Genomic DNA, 7,151 nt, shown 5'->3' with positions numbered 1-7,151 from the left:
CCCATAGCCCGTGCTCTCTTGAGAAAAAAGCAGTTTCACCTGGGCCTGTACTGCTCCCGTGGGCGGCCACCACATCTCCAGGTGCTGGTAATGATGCCTCCGCAGCGGTCCACAAGCTTTAGTGCGCATCAGAATCACCTGGCTTGAGAACAGCCAAACTGCCACATCCCACCCTAGATTTTCTGATTCAGTTAGGTCTGGGATCAGCCTATAATTTGCATATCTAACAAGTTCGGAACGATGCTGATCTGCTGGGTCAGGGACCACACTCTAAGAAGCACGGTTTGGGAGATGATTTTGCCCTCTCTACAACCAACCTTCCCCTAGTGTAATGTTTCTTCAGCTCACCTGACCCTGAGAATCAGAGCAGACTGCCCAGAAGCCACTTGCATCAAAATCTCTAGTTTGGAACCCTAGTTTTAACCAGAAGCCACGTGATTCTGATCACCAAGCAAGCTCAGAAGACCCCCGCTCTGTTAGGTGGTTTGAATTACAGGTGATGACCTCTCCGTTATGGAAAATGGGAGCTTAAAGAACTGACAAGCCTGTGCTTGCTTTTTCTCTCCCACACTTCCTAACTCTTCTCACTAGTTTTTGTGAAGGAGTGAGTCAGTCAGAGTCATCTTAGACTGAAGAACGCTTAATATCCAGAGTTTTTTTGGATTTTTTTCTTCCATGTTAGGCTCCAGAACAGAGATCAGAAAACTACTGCCAACAGGTCCAATTCAGCTGGCCACCTGCCTTTGGCCAGCAAGCTAAGAACAGGTTGTTTTTTAATATTTTTTAATGGTTGCAAAATTAAAAGAACATTACATGACACGTGAAACATAAAAGTCAGATTTTGGTGTCTACATATAAAGTTTTGAATTTTGTCCAAAAATGTGTGGAAATACTCCTGATTTTGCCTCTTGGCCCACAAAAGCTAAAATATTTATTATATGACTTTTTACAGAGGGAGTTCACTGACCCCAACTCTAGAAAGTCAAAAGTAAATCCAGAGGGAAGCAAAGCTTACTGATCATACTTAAGAACAGTGTAGGGTGAAGCTGCCCCTTGCCTTCTTGGTAGGAGATCAGGTCCCTAAAGGGGAGGATGGAAACCTGGGGGGACATGAGGGAGTGGTGGGAGCTATTGGAAGGCAAAGACAAGCCTGCATGCCACCCCTTGCCACTGACAGCGAACATCATATGGCCCTTACAGAGGAACTATGGTTATGAACACCAGCCTTCTCCTGACAGCTGCCTGAACGTAATCTGTGAATCTTCCAGAAGAAGAATATCCCACTCATGTCCCCAGACTTGGATGAGAACCATGCCCCCAGTCAAACTTGTGAACAGCAGCCTTGTCAACAACCGACAGCACTTCCAACTTGCCATATCCCTGCCCTCAACAGAGGGTGGAGGTTTTGAAAGATGAAGATGGTGTGGATAAAACAGCCTCAACAGTGGCATTTCTGTAGAGCTGGTGCCAGACGGGACAACCCCCCTCTTCTTCGTTACTGCCTGTGTTTTGTTAGTTTCCGCCAACTCAGCTCATATAAACACCTCTCAAACCCTGTTTCAAAATGGCCTTGCCTACGAAGAATATACTCTCACTTGCTATGCATTAAACACTTTTGCTTTCCTTTAAGCTCTCTAGTCTGTCTCTTAAAACTGACATAAATCTATCATACCCATATTACAAATGAAGACACTGAAGCCAGGCGGTAAAGGCAAGGTCACACAGCTACTGAGTACTAGAGCTGGGATTCAGGCCTACTTTGATCTTTTTTTTCAAACTTTTTCCCCTAGGAAAAAGAATGAATGGGTAAGCTGGAGTTCTTAGGGACCATTGCAAATGGCACTTTTATCTTAAAATTTTACATTTACTTCTCCAAATGGCCATCTTTCATATTTCCCCCCAAAATCTTTTTGTAAAATTGGCACTCAGGGAAACGACATAATTTTTATTCTGTGACCTTATAATCCACCCCACAAACTCATTGCTGAATACCATGGGAAAATCTACTATTTGTAGAACATTGTTAAAAATCTATAGTCTTCTGAACACAAAGCACTTGAACAAATTTTTTTTTAGCATCCTAAATTTTGGGGGATTGCTAAACTTCACTGGCACCAATTGAAGACTAGCCCATCATGACACACAAGTTGGGCATCTATCATTCAACCATTCAGCCATTCTACAAACACTAACTGATCTCCTATGATGAGCCAGACACTGTGATGAATGATAGAGGTGAGGGACAGAGACCTCATAGAACTTAGTCTAGAAGGAGAAGCAGGTGATCGAAATATTACCAAGTGTATCATTATGAACGATGTTAAGTATCAAGAAGGATACATAAGGGGGACCTGGTGAATTCTACCAAATACTTAAGAAAGAAATAATACCAATCCTACACATACTTTTTTAGAAAAAAAGGAATACTTCCCCAATTAATTCAATGAGGCCAGTATTACTGTGATTCCAAAGCCAGACAAATTGTCAGACAAAAACTATAGACCAGCATCTCTCATGAATATAAATGTAAAAATTCTTTTAAAATACTAAACTGAAACCAGCAACATATTTAAAGGATTAAATGCATGACCAAGAGGAGTTTACCCCAGAACTACGAGGTTGTTTTAACACTGAAAACTCAATTAATATAATATACTGTATCAACAGAATAAAGGACAAAACTGCTTGATCTTCTCAATAGATTCAGAAAAGACATTTGACAAAAATCTAACACTCACTCTTGATTTAAAAATCCTCAAGAAATTAGGAAAAGAAGGGAATTTCCTCAACCTGATAAAGGGCATTGACCAAAAAAAGCTACAACTACCATCATGCTTATTAGTAAAACTGAATGTTCCCCACCGATGTAAGGAACAAGATAAGATATATGTTCTCACCACTTCTATTCAAGACCCTACTGGAGGTTCTCACCAGTGAAATAAAAAAAAAAAAAGAAAGAAAGAAAAAGAAGTCAAAGGCATCGAGCTTGAGAAGGAAGAAATAAAACTGTATCTACAGATGACATGATCCTATATGTAGAAAATCCTAAGAACTTTCTCTCTATATATACATATATATATATTTTTAAGAACTACTAGAAACAAGAAACATACTAAACAGAGCTGCAGAAACAAGATCAATTACAAAAAGTCAACTGAATTTCTATACACTAGCAACAAACAATCCAAAAGTTAAATTAATAATTCAATTCACAATAGCATAAAAATGAATAAAACACCAAGGAATAAATTTATCCTCTAAATATAAGACTTTTACAGTGAAAATTGCTGAGAGAAATTAAGACTTAAATGAATGGAGAGATATACCGTGTGCATGGGTTAGAATATTCAATATTGTTAAGGCAATTCTCCCTAAACTGATTTAGAAATTCAGTACAATCCCTATCAAAATTCCAGCAAACTTTTTGTTATAGAAATTGGTATGCCAGTGAACCTAGAGATGGTCATTCTAAGTGAAGTAAGCCAGAAAGAAAAAGAAAAATACCATATGATATCACTCATATGTGGAATCTAAAAAAAGGAAAGAAAGAAAAAAAAAAAAAAAGGACACTATGAACTCATCGACAAAACAGAAATAGACTCGCAAACATAATAAACAATCTTATGGTTACCAGAGAAAGGGGTGGGAAGGGGTGAATTTGGGAGTTTGAGATTTACAAATGTTAGCCACTATATACAAAAATAGATTTCCCTGTATAGCATAGGGAACTACATTCAATATCTTGTAATAACCTTTAATGAAAAAGAATATGAAAATGAATATATGTATGTATATACATGACTGGGACATTGCACTGTACACCAGAAATTGACACATTGTAACTGATGGTACTTCAATAAAATTTAAAAGAAAAGAAATTGGTATGCCAATCCTAAAAATTTACACAAAAGGCAAAGAACCACGAATAGCCAATTTTAAAAAAGAACAACAAAGACACATTTCAAAACCTGTTATCAAAATTATAGCTAAAGTAGTCAAGACAGACACACAGATCAAGGAACAGAATGGAGAGTCCATAAATAAACTCTTACATCTATGATCAATTGATTTCCGAAAAAAGTGACATGGCAATTCAATGAGGAAAGGATGGTCTTTCCAACAAATGATGCTGGGATGACTGGATTGGATACCCATATACGGGAAATTACAAAAAAAAAACTTACACCCTCAAGTCACCTCATACAAAAATTAACTCAAAATGCATCATAAACTTAACTGTAAAGCCTAAAGACTACAAAACTTCTAGAAGAAAGCATATATGTAAACAGTTAGACAAAGTGCCTTCAGTTAGACAAAGATAGTTATACACCAAAAGCATGAGTCTTAGAAATAAAAAATTGACTTATCAGACTTCATAAAAATTAATACTTTGTTCTTCAAAAGACACTGTTAAGAGGATGAAAAGACAAGTACAGACTGGAAGAAATACTTTCACATCACTTATTTGATAAGGGACTCTATCCAGAGTATACAAAGAACTCTTACAACTCACAGTAACACAACCCAATTTCAAAAGAGCAAAAGATCTTAAGAGATATTTCACCAAAGAAAATATATGAATGCTTAATAAGCACACAAAAATATGCTTGTGCAGGAAAGAGTTAATAAAGCAACACTGAAACTGCTTTCCTTAGAAAGTCCTGCTTGCAAGGATTGCCCTTGGCTAAGAACTTGGATTTAGGGAGAGTTCTCATCATTGTCTAATAATAATGGCTCACTGTGCCTAAATTGTAAGCAATATGGTTTATGCTGAATACTTACTTTCCTTCTAGAAACCTGGAATTTTGGTACATGCTAGGTAGATGGTGCCTATGTGACTGGCCCCCAATAAAAGCCCTGGGCCCTGAGTCCCTAATGAGATTCCATCGTAGATGACATTTCACATGTGTTGTCACAACTCGTTGCTAGAGGGATTAACTATATCCAGTGTGACTCCACTGGGAAAGGGGTTTTGATAGCCCTTCCTGTGCCTGTTTTCCTCCAGACTTCACTTCGTGTGCCTCTTTCCCTTTGCTACTTTTGCTTTGAGTTCTTTTTCTGTAATAAACCATAGCCCTGAGCATGACTATATGCTGAGTCCTATGAGTCCTCCTAACAAATCATAGAGCCTGGGGGGAGTCTTCAAGGCCTCCAACACAACGCACAACATCAATAATCACTGATGGGGCTGTGCAAATTATAACCATAATGAGACTCCACTTCATATCCATTAGAATGGCTGTAACACAACATTGTCGCCAAGGATGTGAAAAAAATTGGAAATCTCAAGCACTGCTGGTAGGAGTATAAAATGGTACAGTCACTTCAGAAAAAGTTTGGTAGTTTCTTAAAAAGTTAAACATATACTTACTGTAGTTTCACCCACAGGTATTTACCCAAGATCTATGAAAACATACATCCACACAAAACCTTTAATATGAATATTCATAGTCGCATTATTCATAATAGTGTAAAAACTGAAAACAACTCCAATTTCCATCAACTAATGAATGAACAAAATGTGGTAGTATATGTCCATACAATGGAATACTATTCAGCAATAAAAGTAAATGGAGTACTAATACATGTAGCAACAGGGATGAGCCTCAGAAACCTTATGCTAGGAGGAAGAAGCCAGATACAAAATAACTATACATTGTATGATTCCACTTACATAAAATTTCTAGAGAAAGCAAATCTGTAGCGAGAAAAAGCAAAACAGTAGTTGCCTGGGTCTCTGATTGGGGGTTGAGACTAACTGCAAACAGAAGCAAGAGAAATTCTGAGAAATTCAAGAAATATTCTAAAAGTGACCTGTGGTGATGGACTTGCACACTTAAATGCAATGGATGAATTATACAGTATATAAATTATACCTCAGTGAAGTATTCTTTAAGAGAAAAATCACTTACAGAATGTCCCCTTCCGTATCATTATCAAATTATTATTAATTAGTTTTGGATAATTTAGGTCAAGATTTTTTTTAATTTCCCAATAAGGTGTTAGATTAAACATGTAGATTTATCTTTCTCTCTCCAAAATCCTACTAAAATGAGAGTGATGGGATGAGTGGGCAAGGGTAAAGATAGGAAATGCGATAATAACATCAAATCTAGGGAAGCAGAAAAGCACAAGGAAGAATGGTAACTGACTTAGCTGACTCAAGAAAGCTGAATCCTTAGCCAGCAGCAGGGAAAGCCAGAAAGAAGCATTATTTTCATCACAGAACCTCTAAAATATTCAAGATTTGGAAGCATCAGTGGGAGTAAAACACTAGAAACAGGAGGACTGATTGAAGACCCGTTTAAAGCAATTAGAGGATATACAGTACAACACAGGGAATATAGCCATATTTTATAATAACTATAAATGGAATATAACCTTTAAAATTGGGAATCGCTATGTTGTACACCTGAAACTAATATAATATTGTACATCAATTACACCTCAATAATAAATTTAAAAAAGAAGCGATTAGACCCACAGAGGAGTCCCCAATTCCACATAGCTGGGCAACTGCTCCTCTCCCACTAATCCCTAAGACAAGCAGTTTTTATTGCATGAAAAGAGTAAAATAGAGGGTCTCTGAACTGGGGAAACACCAAGGACATTGAGGAATGGGGTGTCATATTGAAAACTGGAAAATCAAGTGAAGTCTGCCTGTAAACTGAATATTAGGACCCCAGCTTTCTTCTCCTAGAATGACCAGAATGTTGTTTATCAGGCTTAGAGTCATCCCAGCCCAGTAGAAGAATCTTGGGAGAATCAAACCAGCCAAATAGAACAAATCTAAAGATGCAGGTGACAGAAGTTTCCTCAAAGAAATGGCTCAGCTAGATCACCTTTCAATGAACCTCATAGTTTGCCAGTGCTACCCACAGGCTTTACCTGACTAAACAGGAGCAGACAGCTGAAGATCACTGGGCAATTGAGGAAAGTTTCTAACATGAAGAAAGACAGACCAAAACAAAAGAACAAACAAAAGGAATTTGGAAGAAATCAAGACTAAACAGAGATGAAAACTTTCTCTAATGTTAACAATATCCTCAGAGAGAAAAAAAATGTTTAATCAAAAAAAAATAGTTTTATATTTTTAAAGGAACAATCAGAATAAGAAATAGTCCGTGGAAATTAAAAATGTCCTGTGGAAA

Source organism: Camelus dromedarius, chromosome 10, assembly GCF_036321535.1.
Source record: "Camelus dromedarius isolate mCamDro1 chromosome 10, mCamDro1.pat, whole genome shotgun sequence".
Lineage (NCBI taxonomy): Eukaryota > Metazoa > Chordata > Mammalia > Artiodactyla > Camelidae > Camelus > Camelus dromedarius.
The sequence above is the reverse complement of the archived record's forward strand: the minus strand, read 5'-3'. Positions refer to the sequence as shown.